Source organism: Sceloporus occidentalis, unplaced genomic scaffold (assembly GCF_023333645.1).
Source record: "Sceloporus occidentalis isolate IW3139 unplaced genomic scaffold, rSceOcc1.0.p SCAF_3, whole genome shotgun sequence".
Lineage (NCBI taxonomy): Eukaryota > Metazoa > Chordata > Lepidosauria > Squamata > Phrynosomatidae > Sceloporus > Sceloporus occidentalis.
Window position 1 is genome coordinate 96,488,881 of NW_028316983.1, and position 14,141 is coordinate 96,503,021.

At 40.9% G+C, this 14,141-nt stretch overlaps 1 non-coding gene across 1 annotated transcript; it reads right to left on the reverse strand.

Moving 5' to 3' along the window:
• Positions 1-207: 207 nt before the first annotated feature.
• On the reverse strand, positions 208-376 carry LOC149316455 (U1 spliceosomal RNA). The gene has a single exon (XR_016280794.1). It is a non-coding gene; the product is annotated as a U1 spliceosomal RNA (small nuclear RNA).
• Between the last annotated feature and the right edge of the window lie 13,765 nt (positions 377-14,141).

Sequence of the window (14,141 nt, forward strand, 5' to 3'; positions counted from 1 at the left end):
AGAGAGCAATTTTAAAAAGAAAGAGAAGGAAGGAAGGAAGGAAGGAAGGAAGGAAAGAAAGAGTTAAGCATATATAGGTTTCCCCATGTGCAGAATGTAGCTAGCTGATTACTTCTGGGGCCATGGCAAATCAGAAGGCATAACTGTGCCACTTGTACTGTAACATCAATTATGTTCATGTGGTGCTCACTGCCAGTGTTTTCCAGGCCCAAGGTAAAGTGCTGGTAATTATCTCTAAACATACCACAAATTATTCAGTCAAGTTTTCCTCATTTTGGGAAATCACAGGCATCAGCACACCTAGAGTGCAATGGATGAGCCTCACCACAGGAAAACCACCTTCGTGATCATGGTAACTCCCTTGCCAGGCAAATATATAACAGGCTTGTCTAAAATGCCCCCTACACCAGTATGAAGCTGCTGGGGTGGCCTCAAGATCAACAGAAGCCTTGCTAAAATCTGTTAGATTGGCTGACATGACAGACAAGTACTTTTCTGTAGACTTCCTGATCCTTATGAAAGGCCTTTGCTCTAGTCCAGACCTTTGTTAAAGATGTGGGTGCTCTGCAATACCATCACTTTTTGCAACCTCATTTCCAAACACACAATCAGGTGTGGACCAAATTTATGCACACCCACTGACATGTCTTCTGTGTCCTAGGTTCAAGTAAGTCCCAGTGCCTTCAGCTCTGGCAAGAGCCTATTAAGCTATGTATGTATAATTTAGCCATAATGGCAATGTAATATAAATTGGGATGGGGGATAAGAATATTAAATTATTGCATTAAGGCAACTAAACACTGTTCCTGCAGTCTTACTGAGATTTAAGTCACAATTGCAAGGGCAATGGAATCCCTTTGTCAAAACTTTATGTGCTTTATAGTCTTTTTAGCAGTTGTTTATCTGCCAGTGGGACTGTGTATTTGAACTCCTCCTAAAACATATGCATCTGACTTGCCAATCAGAAACCATTCAATTCAGCACTAGCTGAATTCCAAGCCATATGATACAATTTTACTGTGTGAAGCATAATAAATTGTCTCATTTGAGTGGAATCCTTCTTTTAACACAAAAGTATCTTTTCACATAGGCTTTCAAGGAAAAACAAAAAAAGAGTGTGTGATCATTTATCTCAATAGAACTAGAAAGCACCACATGTCATTCTTGGACACATACACCTGTTATTCACCTAACTTTGTAAGAACTATGTTGGATCAAAGCAGGGATCCATTTAGTTAAGAATCATGTTTCTAGCAGTATTCTGGTGGGGGATATGGGAGCTCATAAACAGAATAGAACAGCATTTGGGCCATGATCCAAATGTATACTTCCACTGAATCCCACTACTAGAGTCTGTGAAGATGTCTAGAACAGGGGTTTTTTGGGGGGAGGGGGTTATCAGTGTTCAATGGGAGCTGCAAAAGGATGAAGGGAAGAAAAATCAGCTGCTGGTGATGTTTGATTTCATTTTTAGTTTCCAGCAAAAGGATGCCTCTTGATTCAGAGATTCTATGCAGCTTTTTTATTATAGTAATTGCTGTTGAGAACAGCTAATTGTTGTTCTCTGCAAATATGTTTAATCTTTGCGAAATACATAACAATGGAGGTGAATCTACACTGCAGAAAATCTGGGATTTGACACCACTTTAACTGCCATCACTGGAATTCTGGGATTTGTAGTTGTGTGACATAATTAGCCTTCCCGGTTAGAGAGCTCTGGTGCCCCACCAAACAACAAATGCCAGAATCCCATAGTATTGAGCCATGAAAGATAAAATGATGTCAAACTGCTTTATTTCTGCATTGTGGCAGCAGCCCTAGTCCAGACTCCCTTAAATTAAAGCCATTGTTATGTCATGACTAACTTAAGACCCATTGATTTCAATGAATCTTGCTCTATATGACTATACGTTTATCACACAAAAGAGATATGGAAAAATCACATAATTATGCAAAACAGTTTCACATGAGCAAGCTTGTTTTCTGGTGCTCCAGAGAACAGGACCTGGAACAATGGATGCAAGCTACAGGAAAAGAGATTCCACCTCAACATTAGGAGAAACTTCCTGACAGTAAGGGCTGTTCGACAGTGGAACACACTCCCTCAGAGAGTGGTGGAGTCTCCCTCCTTGGAGGTCTTGAAACAGAGGCTGAATGGCCATCTGTCAGGAATGTTTTGATTGAGAGTTCCTGCATGGCAGGGGGTTGGACTGGCTGGCCCTTGTGGTCTCATCCAGCTCTATGATTCTATGATGTCACACAAAACCTGCCATTAAAGTGGTCACAAAGAAGCATTAACACACATCTTACTTTTGGGATTTCAGTGACAACACATTTCCGATATCACTTTATTTGCACGATTGCATGTGATAATCATTCACTCAATTACTCGCCATTTTCGCTTTATTTGCAGGATGCTTTAAATGCATTTTAATCTTTCTTTAATGCTGAAGTTAGCCCCAGTGTAGTAAACTAGTATGTCTGGATACAACTCCATGGAAGGAAGTCTGAAGGACGTGGCACCAAGATTTGAAGAAAGAACTAACAAAGATCACATCCCTACATCTTGCTTCAACACCAGCAGAACTCCACCAAATTCAAATCTGTAAAGAACACAATGGCCCCATACAGACAGGCCAAAATAAAGCTGCTTCGAGTCACTTTGGCGGTATGCTGTTTCAATGATGCATGCGTCCTAAGAGTTTGGAAGCCATGCCAAAGCCACGATTCAGTCCTAAGGACTGTAGTGTAGCTTTGGTGCAGCTTCCGGACTCTTGGGACACATGTATCATTGACATAGCATACCTCCAAAGTGACTCGAAGCAGCTTTATTTTGGCCTGTCTGTATGGGGCCAATGTCCCTGTCCACATTTCTTATTTCACAGTATTGGTGAATCAACTCACCAATGACAAGATTTAGTTTCTGACTTGATTGGTGCCAGAGCCTTTTGAATCAGATCCTAAACTTGAATCAGGTTTTGAAATGCAAAAATTTATGAGTAAGGATTGCAGGTTGTAATAAGTTTCATTTCACACCGTTCAACTGCCTCCAAAGTGAAAACCTGTAATTCTGGTAGAAATTCTTGAACTGAAACCTCAAGCTGGTCCAGATTCTATAGCACCTGATTTGTTAAGATTGAAGCCAGACTGGTGAGCACCTGTACTTTTAGTATTCTCTACTTTTATAAACAAATCTGATGAAGTTCCTAGCATTTGGAGTAAAGTTATCATAGTGCCTTTTTTCAAGAAAAGTGCTAGGACAAAACCAGCTGATTATTGTCATATTAGCCTTCTTTAAATTATTATGCTGCCTAAAAGATAAGCCTTCTACCTGGATGAAGGATAATCAAATTATAAGTGATGAACAGATTAAATACAAAACTCTCTGTTCAACTTTAGTCCGTTGTTGTGTTTTGCCCCTGCTGTTTTCATCAATCTCAAATGTGCTTTTGATTTGGTTTGAAATGAATTCCTATGGTCTATTTAAAAAAAATGAAAAGCAATTGCTATTCTTCATTAGATATATGTATGATCAAACTTTTAGTCATGTCAGAAGTGGAGAACAAGGACAGCTGTCCAAGCTTATCCCTACAACCAGGGATATTAGACACAGTTGTACTTTTTTGTTTGCTTTTTTAAATGATTTGGCATCTTATCTTTGTCAGGTTAACTCTCATTCTCCTAAATTGACTGATGATAAAAAAAAATGGTGCTGCTATAAACTGATGATGCTGTGTCTTTATCTAATACTTTTGTTTTTGTGTGCTTTCAAGTTGTTTCTGACTTATGGTGACCCTGAGGTGAACCTATCACAGGGTTTTCGGGAGCTGAGAGTGCACCCTTGCTGAAACTCAACCACTGGATTTCTATGGATAAATGGGGAATTGAACCCTGATTCTCAGGGTAGTAGTCCAGTGCTTAAATCATTACACCACACTGGCTCCATATCTCAGACTAGATGGTCTTATTAATTTACTACCTGCACTTGGAACACACTGTTCTGAGAACAATCTATTGAATATCAATCAAACAAGTTTTTTCATTAAATATTTAGCTATTCAGATGCAAATTCTGGTTTCAAGTCAAAGCAGAGGAAGCAAGCACTTGATTCTGGTAATCATGTTGTGTGTCTTCAAGTCATTTACATGTAATGGTGATGCTAAGGCAAAGCAATCACAGGTCTGGGTTTCTTGGCACAATTTGTTTAGAGGAGTTTTTGCCATTGCCTTCCTTTGCAGCTGTGAGAGTTTGACTTGCCCAAGGTTTCCAGTAGGACCGGTGGGGAGTTGAACCAAAAACTTAGCCAACAGTATATTCACAGATTCTTGGTTTATACAAGGTTGTTATTCCTTCTGTTATCCGAGTATATAAAGCTTAGACCATGACCCAGTTCTATTACAGTATCCTATTTTAATTGGAAGGTCTTATTTTCAAGTAAAAAGAATTCAGTCAAGCTTCGTTATAAAATTACTGATCTAATCCTTATGTTCTCCCAATGTGACTATCTATCTGGAAGCAGGTATTTGATCAGTTGAGTATAAGGCAATGACTATGATTAAAATGGTAGCTATGATGCGGTACACACGGTGCTAAAGCACTGTGCTGGCACCGTACTAGAGTTAAGGGACCGTGCGGCAACCGCATGGTCCCTAACCCTAGTAAGGTGTGGCACCATATTAATGGTGGTGCCCCATGTATATGGGCACCGCCATTGTGACATGATGGACGCATAGCATCCGCATGTTGCACCGCATCTGTGACATCTTGAGTGCACCATTGGCACACTCGCAACATCCGTGTCTGAGCACCCACACTTCTCTTACAGTAAGCGGCGTCATAGAGCTGCGTTGCAGCCCTTATGATGCTGCAAAAAAGAAGCCGCTCTAGGCAGCTTATTTTTTGCTGCGCAGCTTTGTCTCATGGTTTGGTTGCTGAGGCAGCGCTGTGTGGCAAAGAGGGCCAACATTTCACCCCCAGTATGTACTGGCCCACTGATCTACTGCTTTTGTGGCCATGGAAAAGCTGCCTTTAGCGACTGCGCCACAACCCCATGGCAGATTCAAGACACTCCAGAGGCTTCCAGCATCTAAACACTACACTGCTGGAGCATTTTGAAGCTGCCCAGGGCATCCTCAGAGTGTGCAGCATGTAAACACCACATTCTGATGATGCCCTGAAGTTGTTTTGTAAAGGCTATCTGTTCCAGCCTCTTGGATTTAAGGCTTTTTAAATAGTGAAGCATGATGATGTTTAAATAATGTCCATCTCATGATCACATCAGTCTAGCACACACGTAACATCTACACTTTACAGTGTGCCTAACTGTCACACTCTCCACATTAGCACACTGCACTCTTATAGTGCTGCTATTTCACTTTTACTTGTCTGGCTGCCTCCTGTTGCATTCTGGGAAACTGCAAATCCCAGAATGCAACAGAAGGCAGCCAGATCAATCAAAGTGGAATAGCAGCACTATAAGAGTGTAGTGCAGTAATCTAGTCTGTCTATCATTCCACACAGAATCTGAATCAAGAACAAATATTACTATCTATTTAGTAATATTTATAGCTCTCTGTAACACCTCACTGTGCCCAAAACATAGGAAAAAACTGGAATCATGCCACAGAATTAAAAGGTGCATCTGTCAATAACTCAGTCTCTCTTCCTATTCTCTTCCTTGCCTTGGGAATTTTAACAGAAATGGGAATTTAAGTGGTATTATTTTTGTTGTCACACAAACTGCACACAAAAGAGTTCAGATCCTGAATCCCACTCAAGCCTTTGGCTAAGGTCCTTCATTGGCTCTTATAACTTTATAGGGAAGCCCACTTAAATGTAGAAAATCCTGAAGCAACCCAGTCTGGCTTCCTTTTTTGGTCTAGTCTGAATCATATATACATTGAGTTTGAATTTCCCCCTCCCTTTGCTGTGTGCCTGGTACAAGTTATGTTATCATTATCTGCCTGCTATGGAAACTTCTTTTTTGCCTCCTGTCTTCAAAAGAGCAGAAGAAAAGGCTTGGTGATTGCTTTAAAATAAAACAAAATCCAGATTGCATCTTATCTCAGAGTCAGAACACTTTATACTAAATATTAGGCCCCATTAATGTCTGTTCATTCTTGAAACATGGGAATTTGAACCAGAAATTATGACCGATGCTAATATTCAAGCAGCCTTCAACAGATGCAACATCAGTAAAGATAGAATCAGAATGAGCCCCCCTGCTTTGAGCTTCATAAAGTTTGATAGGGAAATATTTTGGAAAATAGAGAGAGAAGTGTGTTTTAATGATGTTCACATGTTTCCCAAAGAATGAAAGTTGATATATGTAGGCGTCGAAAGCATTACATGCTAATTTCATTAAAGCAGGGGAAGAGGGTGTGTATAAAGAGTCCAAAAGTAAACACGATTGACCTCACTGGCAAAAGGATGAACATGAGAACCTGCCCTGACAAGCTAAAATGTTTTGCCTTTGCAACAACAGTGCTGGCAGTGGTTGTCTTTCAGATTTATGGAATCATTTTATTTATAGCAGATGTCCCCTGAAAGAGCACATTTTTGCTTTGTGCGCCACAAATCCTATGGATAATTGCAAACGTAATGTAGAGTTTCAGTTATACTGCAGTCTCCCCTATGATTTCCTAAAATGGATTATGGTCAGGAGGGGAGCGGGAAGGAACAGGTCCTGATCCTAATCTTGGCCCAAAAGATAAAGAGGTAATCAAAACAAGACTTCTGCAGATGCTTTCTGGAGCCGTGTTTTAAGGGGAAAAGGTAAAAGTTGAAACTGCGTACTAATTAAATCAGCAACCACTCTTACAGTTCCGATTAGAAGGACTCAGTGCCAAAATAAGCCCAAAGTAGTATATTTAGTTATGGTTATAGAAATAAAAACCCTGAGATTTCCTTTCTTTCATGCCTTCTTTGAAAGCATTGTTATTTAAATCACATGCTCCACTGTACTGAGTATAACTAAATCAAACTATCAGTTCCACAGTTACCACTGAATAAGTATGACAGTCTGCCTTCAGTCTGAAGGACTGTCACTGTGTTAAGTGTGAATTGCTACAATGTGACACACAGGAAATCAAACATTTCTTAATAAAAAAAATGAGGAATGAATATCCATGCATATTCCAAAAAAGAAAAGAAAACCCAAAACAAAAACAGCCCACCAGTATTTCAGTAAGATAATATGTGTGATTTTCAGCTGACAATGTTTTTAGTTTTTGATAATTTATAATAGACTAGGGCCTGTTACAGACAGCCAAAATAAAGCTGCTTCGAGTCACAGTGGAGGTATGGTGTTTCAATGATGTATGCGTCCTAAAAGTCCAGAAGTCGCACCAAAGCCACGCTCCTGCCCTAAGGACTGGAGCATGGCTTTGGTGTGGCTTCTGGACTCTTAGGACGCATGCATCATTGAAACACCATACCTCCACTGTGACTCGAAGCAGCTTTATTTTGGCTGTCTGTAACAGGCCTTAGACAGTTTATTTTGACTGTTCTTTGCCTGAAGCTGAAAGTCCATCTGCATAAAGGAAGTAAGTTTCCACATGTAAGTCCTCTTCTGAATTTCAGGGCCAGAAATATTTGATATTATTTTTTTAAGGAACTTTATTTCTACCCCGCCTTTATCCCAAAAAGGGAGCCAAGGCGGCTCACAGTATAAAACACATTAAAACAACATGTTTAAAAACAAGCTAATTAAAACACTAGAAGGCTAAAATTTAAAACATACAAAAGTTAAAGACATATCTAAACCACCTCCACATAAAACGATATGTAGATGTGAATGTGAACATGAGTAGTGTTCCTTGATCTCAGAGCCAGGACTCTTTCTTCTGGTCCTCAGAGCGTGCAGGAGGAATCTCAGGATAAGAGTGCTCCCTTGAAAAGTTTGTGTGAATGATTTCTCTTAATTTTATTAGGCCTGAGTCTTTGTTTGAATGGCATATTCTCTGAAATTATGGTTGATACTAAATGTGTTGTGCTTAATGGCATAACCTGGGCCTGACACTTGTAACATTAGTCTTGTAGTTACCATGGCCTGCCTTCTTGACACAGAAAAAGCCATTGCTAGGTCTCAGATTTTGGCATTGAAATCTCAGGGGTCTCCTGATCAGACAACCCTATATGTGAGTGTACTTCTAGGTAAATCAGGGCCAATCCTACAATTAGGCAGAGTGAGGAGGTCACTTCAGGCAATAGAGGATGAGTGGTGTAGATGGGAGAGCACATTAACCTTCCACTCTGTTAGTGTTCTGTGTTTCATACAGTATAACTTGTGCCCCCTGAGCTAGTCTGAAGTTCTCACATCAAAGGTAGGATGCTGTATCAACATTGTTAAACAAGATTCAACTGTCAATCCTGTTTATCTGTAATATGTGAATTAGGCTCTTTTCTTTTGCCTCTGGCAACCAGCCTTGGGATTGGTAACTGTGTGGGGTGCCTCATTTTGAAAACCATCTTTGTTTTAGGTGCACAAAAGCAAGCCAAGGGCTTATTAACTGGAATGATATCTGCACATTCTGAGACACAGGCTACAGAGATGTTAATTTCACTTGCCATGTGGAGCAAGTAGGGCAGCAAACAAAGAAGTCACAGAAATGAAAACAAGGAAATACTATCCCATTCCACTCTTGGTCATTTAGCAATATTATGTTGTTCAGCAGATGATGAAACACAATTGCAGAGGGCTTAAATTTTGAAGGAAAGCTAAATTCCTCATGCTCATCCTACCAAGAGTTATTTAAAGAGAATAGAAGATAGAGCTCCTCCCTCCTCTCTTAAAAACACATGGCATCAAACATTGGTTGGCACACATAGATCCTGTGAAATGTATGAACCAGCTTCCTCCATGCAAATGTCCTCCAGATGTGTTGGACTATGGCAACCACGGACACTGCACTTCTGGAGGGCTGAAAGGATGTTGGAGTTAGGGTTGTTCTTTTCATTGGTAATTCTCTTTTAGTAGGCCCCTAAAAGTTTTTGCATTTCAAACTTTGACTAAGTTTAAACTAATTTTGAAGATATCTCATCAAGATAAAGGAAACTTACCAGTAATTGACTCAATCTATCATTCAAGTTTTATTGCTTGTAGCCAATGGTCATTACAATATAAATCACAAAGTACGATAGATATAAAATACAAAGAAATGAACCTCAGACTCCTGATGTACAAATCATGAAAACGGAAAGTAATTCACTTAAATGAAGAAATCCCCTTGAGAGATAATACTATTGTGGGCCTAGGAGGGGGGAAAGTTCTTAACTTTCTTTTTCTTAAAAAGTACAATAACTTAAGCCTGAAACGATCTGAAGATACAAAGTCATTCCTGTTAAAAATCTTGTCAGCAAAATATTCTGGGGTGCAGTCTGGAATCTAACCTGGGTGAAAGTTTGCCTAATAGGAAAGATCATTCTCAGATGTGAACTACATGATTTAATTTTAGTCTACAAAATTTAACTTTAATCTACAAGAGAGCTGGGTGTGTTTAGCCTGGAGAAGAGAAGAGTGAAAGGTGACATGACAGGTATATTGAAATATTTGAAGTAATGTCATATAGAAGATTGGTCAAGTTTGTTTTCTACAGCTCCAAAAACTAGAACACAATCAGTACATTCAAATTACAAGAAAAGAGATTCCACCTAAACAGTAGAAAGAACTTTCTGACAGTAGGAGTTGTTCAGTAGTGGAATATGCCACTTCCAAATGTGATGAAGAACCTTATCGCACACGAAATTTTAAATGTTTGGGGAACTGAAGGAAGACGCTCGTGTGCACGCGCGTCTGCCTGAAAATGGAGTTTACCGCACATGAAGACGTCCTCCAACAGTCCCCGTTCCATCTCCCGGCACGCACCCATTCCCATCCAGTCCTGACAGGCGCCATTTTTGGCTGACAGAAGGTAGTCCATCAGGCAAAAATCACGCCCTTCAGGACTGGACACGAACGGGTGCGCGCCGGGGGATGGAACGGGGACTGTTGAAGGACGGAATTGCGTGCAGTAAACTCCGTTTTCAGCCGGATGCGCGCACACACGAGCGTCCTCCTTCAGTTCCCCAAATGTTTAAAATTTCGTGTGAGATAAAGTCCTTCGTCTCCTTTTTTGGGGAATTTTAAACAGAGGCTGGATGGCCATCTGTTGGGAATTATTTGACTGTGTATTCCTAAAATGGCAGAGGCTTGGGCTGAGTAACCTTTGGGGCCTTCAACTCTATGATTCTATGATTTTAGGTAGTTCATATATTCAAAATTACTTTTTTAACATTGTTTGATCTGGTACATCCTAATGACATTACAGGGAAAATCAAATGCCTAAACATAAGACACAGAGCTGAGTCAAAATTTCTCTATTTAGCAAATCTAAAAAGCATTTTGAGGTAATTAACAATCTAAGGCATTTAAATCTTTATCCACCTGTTCACTGGGACCAATAAAATAGGTTTATTGTACTGAGAGTGATCATTTATTAGAACCAATGTAATGGGCTCTAAATTAACCAATATTGTTTAAATTATCTCCTCACCACCACTTTAAACAACAAAAGATCCAGTAGTAAAATGAGATTTTAGAAACAGGAATAGAGAGAGGGAGATACACCAGTGTTTCTGTGGAGACTTAATTCATTATGCAGAATATGAAACAACATTTTTGAAATGAAATAAATAAATGCTGGTATTTTTTTAAAATGAAGTTCCTCTTGTGTTTCAAGTGATAAAATAATATCTCAGGATTGTAACTATACAGCCCTGTAACAGGGAGGAGAGATCAACAAACTTTGTAATAACCTACTTGTACTTATATCATCAGTCTGTAAATTTCAAGGACACCACAATGTACTCTGCAACAAGCCTAAGTGCTCTTCCTAACTGGTGTATGCATTAAGATCTAAAGGGAAACTCTTCTGTGAGCCTCCTTGAAAAGAAACGTTTGGCATTATAATTCTGGGCACAGATTGAGGTTAAAATATTGCTGACCTTTACAAATGTATTATGTGGCAAGGGGTGCCACAGCTTTTATTGCAGATAAAATCTATAACGTATTTGGAGTGTCACAGAAAGGGGAACATGTTTCAGATCACATTTCAATGATGTGATACACTGCTCTGCTTGTATTTCTAAAATGTTTTGGATCCAGTAACAATGAATTGAGCTGTCCAAGCTATTACATGCAGTAACATTTATTCTATCTAGTGTAGCACTGCACTAGGTTCCTTTCAGTAGACTATATAAGGATGATATTATGAGTGTTAAGGCAGCTTTGACAGTTCACTTCCATGGCATCCTGGGCCACTGCTGCCATTAGGCATAGTGAGGTAACTGTCCTTTGCAGAGGCCTTGGGGACAGTAGAGGTAGCCCCCAACCATTCCTCCTGAGCTTTTTACTCAACTCAGGGGCTGTGCAGACATACCATTAAGACTGACTTGGGGTAGGAGTCGGGGCGTGATGTCTGTATGATGCACGACTTGACCCTGCCCCCATGGTGGCGTGACACCACCTGCCGCTCCACATGGTGCATGGTGTCATAGCGCTTCTCTGGCTTGGTGTCCACATGACAAAGGGCCAAAGGAATGCCTTAAAGCATTGATACCATGGCTACTGCACCCTTTCTAGGAAGCAAATGTAGCTGCTTTTTGTGGCTCCTTTTTGTGCCCTGGAAAGGTGAGATCAGGGCTGCGGTGTGCAGTTGCTGGACCCCGATCTGACATAGCTGAAGGCAGCTGCAGGATGTCCCTTAGGAGTCATCTGCACAGACTCTCATTCTCTTTTCTTGGAGAACAGAGCTGTTAGTGATATCTTCCTAAAATTGCCTGCTTCCCTCCGGAGTGATGGGGGATGGTACACTATTGCCAGTGTGGAAAGACTGCTCATGTGCCAGCCCATTTCATTTCTGTATTTGGAATAGAGGAGGACATCATCTTCTCCTTTGACTCAGGAAGTCAGTGGTGTTGACTGGCCCTTCTTTGAAATCTTTGCAATAATAGCAATAGCAACTTCATACTGCACTAAGCAGTCTCTAAGTGGTTTACAACTGTAACCAATTGCCCCCCAATAATTTGGGTACTCATTTTAGTGAGCTCGGCTGAGTTGACCTAACTGGGATTGAATTCACAACCTTGTGGTTTGTGGTTGAGTGGCTGCAGTACTTGCATTTAACCACTGCGCTACCAGGGCTCATAATTCACATGTTATTTAATAATGATTAGAAAAGTAAAATGTCCACCTCTGGAATTTTGATAAGTTAAAAAGAAAAATGTTGAACACAGAGACTGCCCATAGACTTCTGGCTCAGATGATAAACATAAAATCTACTGAATTCTCAGCCTCCTTGTATTTTCCTCTTTAAAGTGTCTGCACATGGTATTTTTATGTCCAATGTTATATGTTGTAGGTTTTATGGTATATGTTGTTTAATGTTGAAGGTATGAGATTATTGTGATTTGTAATAAATAAGAATAAAAATATAAATTTAAAAGAAAAAATAAAGTGTCTGCACATGGGGTGAGAATTGCACAAATGAATATAGACACTTGCCTCAGATGTTGCTGTCAAATAACCACAGTACAACATGTTGGAAGTAAGGCCACAATTTTATTTGCAAACAATTGGTAGGGTTGGCACAAAGCATAAGGTCAGGATCTGTGCAATCAAACCACCCGATGTAGTCTGATTATCCAAACCGGGCACCCACCCGGTGCTTGGGATGACCTAGGGGCTAAGGAACACAACTTGACCGCAAACCTTGTCTTGCGTTCACCAATTCACAAAGCCCCTAATCACCAGGAGGCGCTCCTGCGTTCTGGCCCCCGCAATGGCCAAACGCCTGCCCTATTCACCCCCGGGTACCTATTGACTCCCAAACCAGAGCTCCATAGCCCTGGTACCACAACGTGCAGATCCTGGCCTATGCTGCCGCCAAGTTGTGACTAAAAACCACCTAACAACAGCGGTGGGCGGGCGGGAGAAGCACCAAGACTTGCTCCCTTCCACAGCTTGGCTCCGCTCTGCTCGAAGCCAAGCAACCGACTGAGGGAAAGGGCCAGCAACACGGCCTTATATAGGCCTAGGCCCCTCCCTCCCTGCGTGCTGTGCGGGGCCCCACCTCCAAGGCCCAGCCCACCAATGGGCAGCCTTGGAGGACTGGAAGCCCCGCACCAACGAAACCGTCTCCCAGAGCGTCGCGGAGTGGAAGGGCCGCCCCTTCTGCCCCTGCGCACCAATAGGAAGCCGGGCAAGCCCCAGAGCACTCTGGGGCTTGTAGTCCAGCCGCGTCTAGCGGCAAAACGGTCTGCCCGGCGAGGCGGGCGACCGCTGCTTCTTTCTGTTGCATAGTGGAACATATTAAAATCAGACTTGCACAAGTTTCTCATGAGACTTCAACAAGTCTTATTCCTAGGTACACAGACATAGGACAACAGTCTTGGCAATTCACTCTCTGTCTTTTGATGTGCCAATGGTCTATACATATCCCTTACTTGGATCCTCATTATGAATTATATATGCATCACAATGTCACTGTTTCCCTCTTCACATGTTATTTAATGTGGTAAAAAGTACCATGCTAGCATAAATAAGGATACAAACCATTCCAACACCACATCACCATATAGCTCCACATTCAAAGGGTAACACATATTAGCATGAACATCTCTAACTGGCTGGCATAAAAAGAAAAGACACAGGAAGCACACAAACATACACTTCTAACTCTACCCACTATATCTGCTTCTTTGAATACATTATTCTTCCTTGTGTGAACTTCAATCCAAGTTAAGTGGCAAAGACCCATACAATTGGCCCTGGCCACATGTTTGTATCATTCATAGATAGAACTCTGCAGTTCCCACTATATTCACTTCAGGGTACCTGTGGGAAGAAAAAGTATTATCTTTCAGTAAATTTAGAAAGCTTCTTCACAGACATTTTATATGCCCATCTAAAAAAGAGACAAGTGGATAGAACCACTAGAATTAGGAAGGATGTCTTGTTTTGTTACAGCTAACAGTAAAACAAGGTACAGCTCATTTCAGTGCAACCATGAACACCTTGTTTTCAAACCTTTTATTAAATCCCTCTGGGATCTAGGTTCCACCTCAAGACAGTTATGTTCAGTTGCTTTTTTGAACAATCAAGC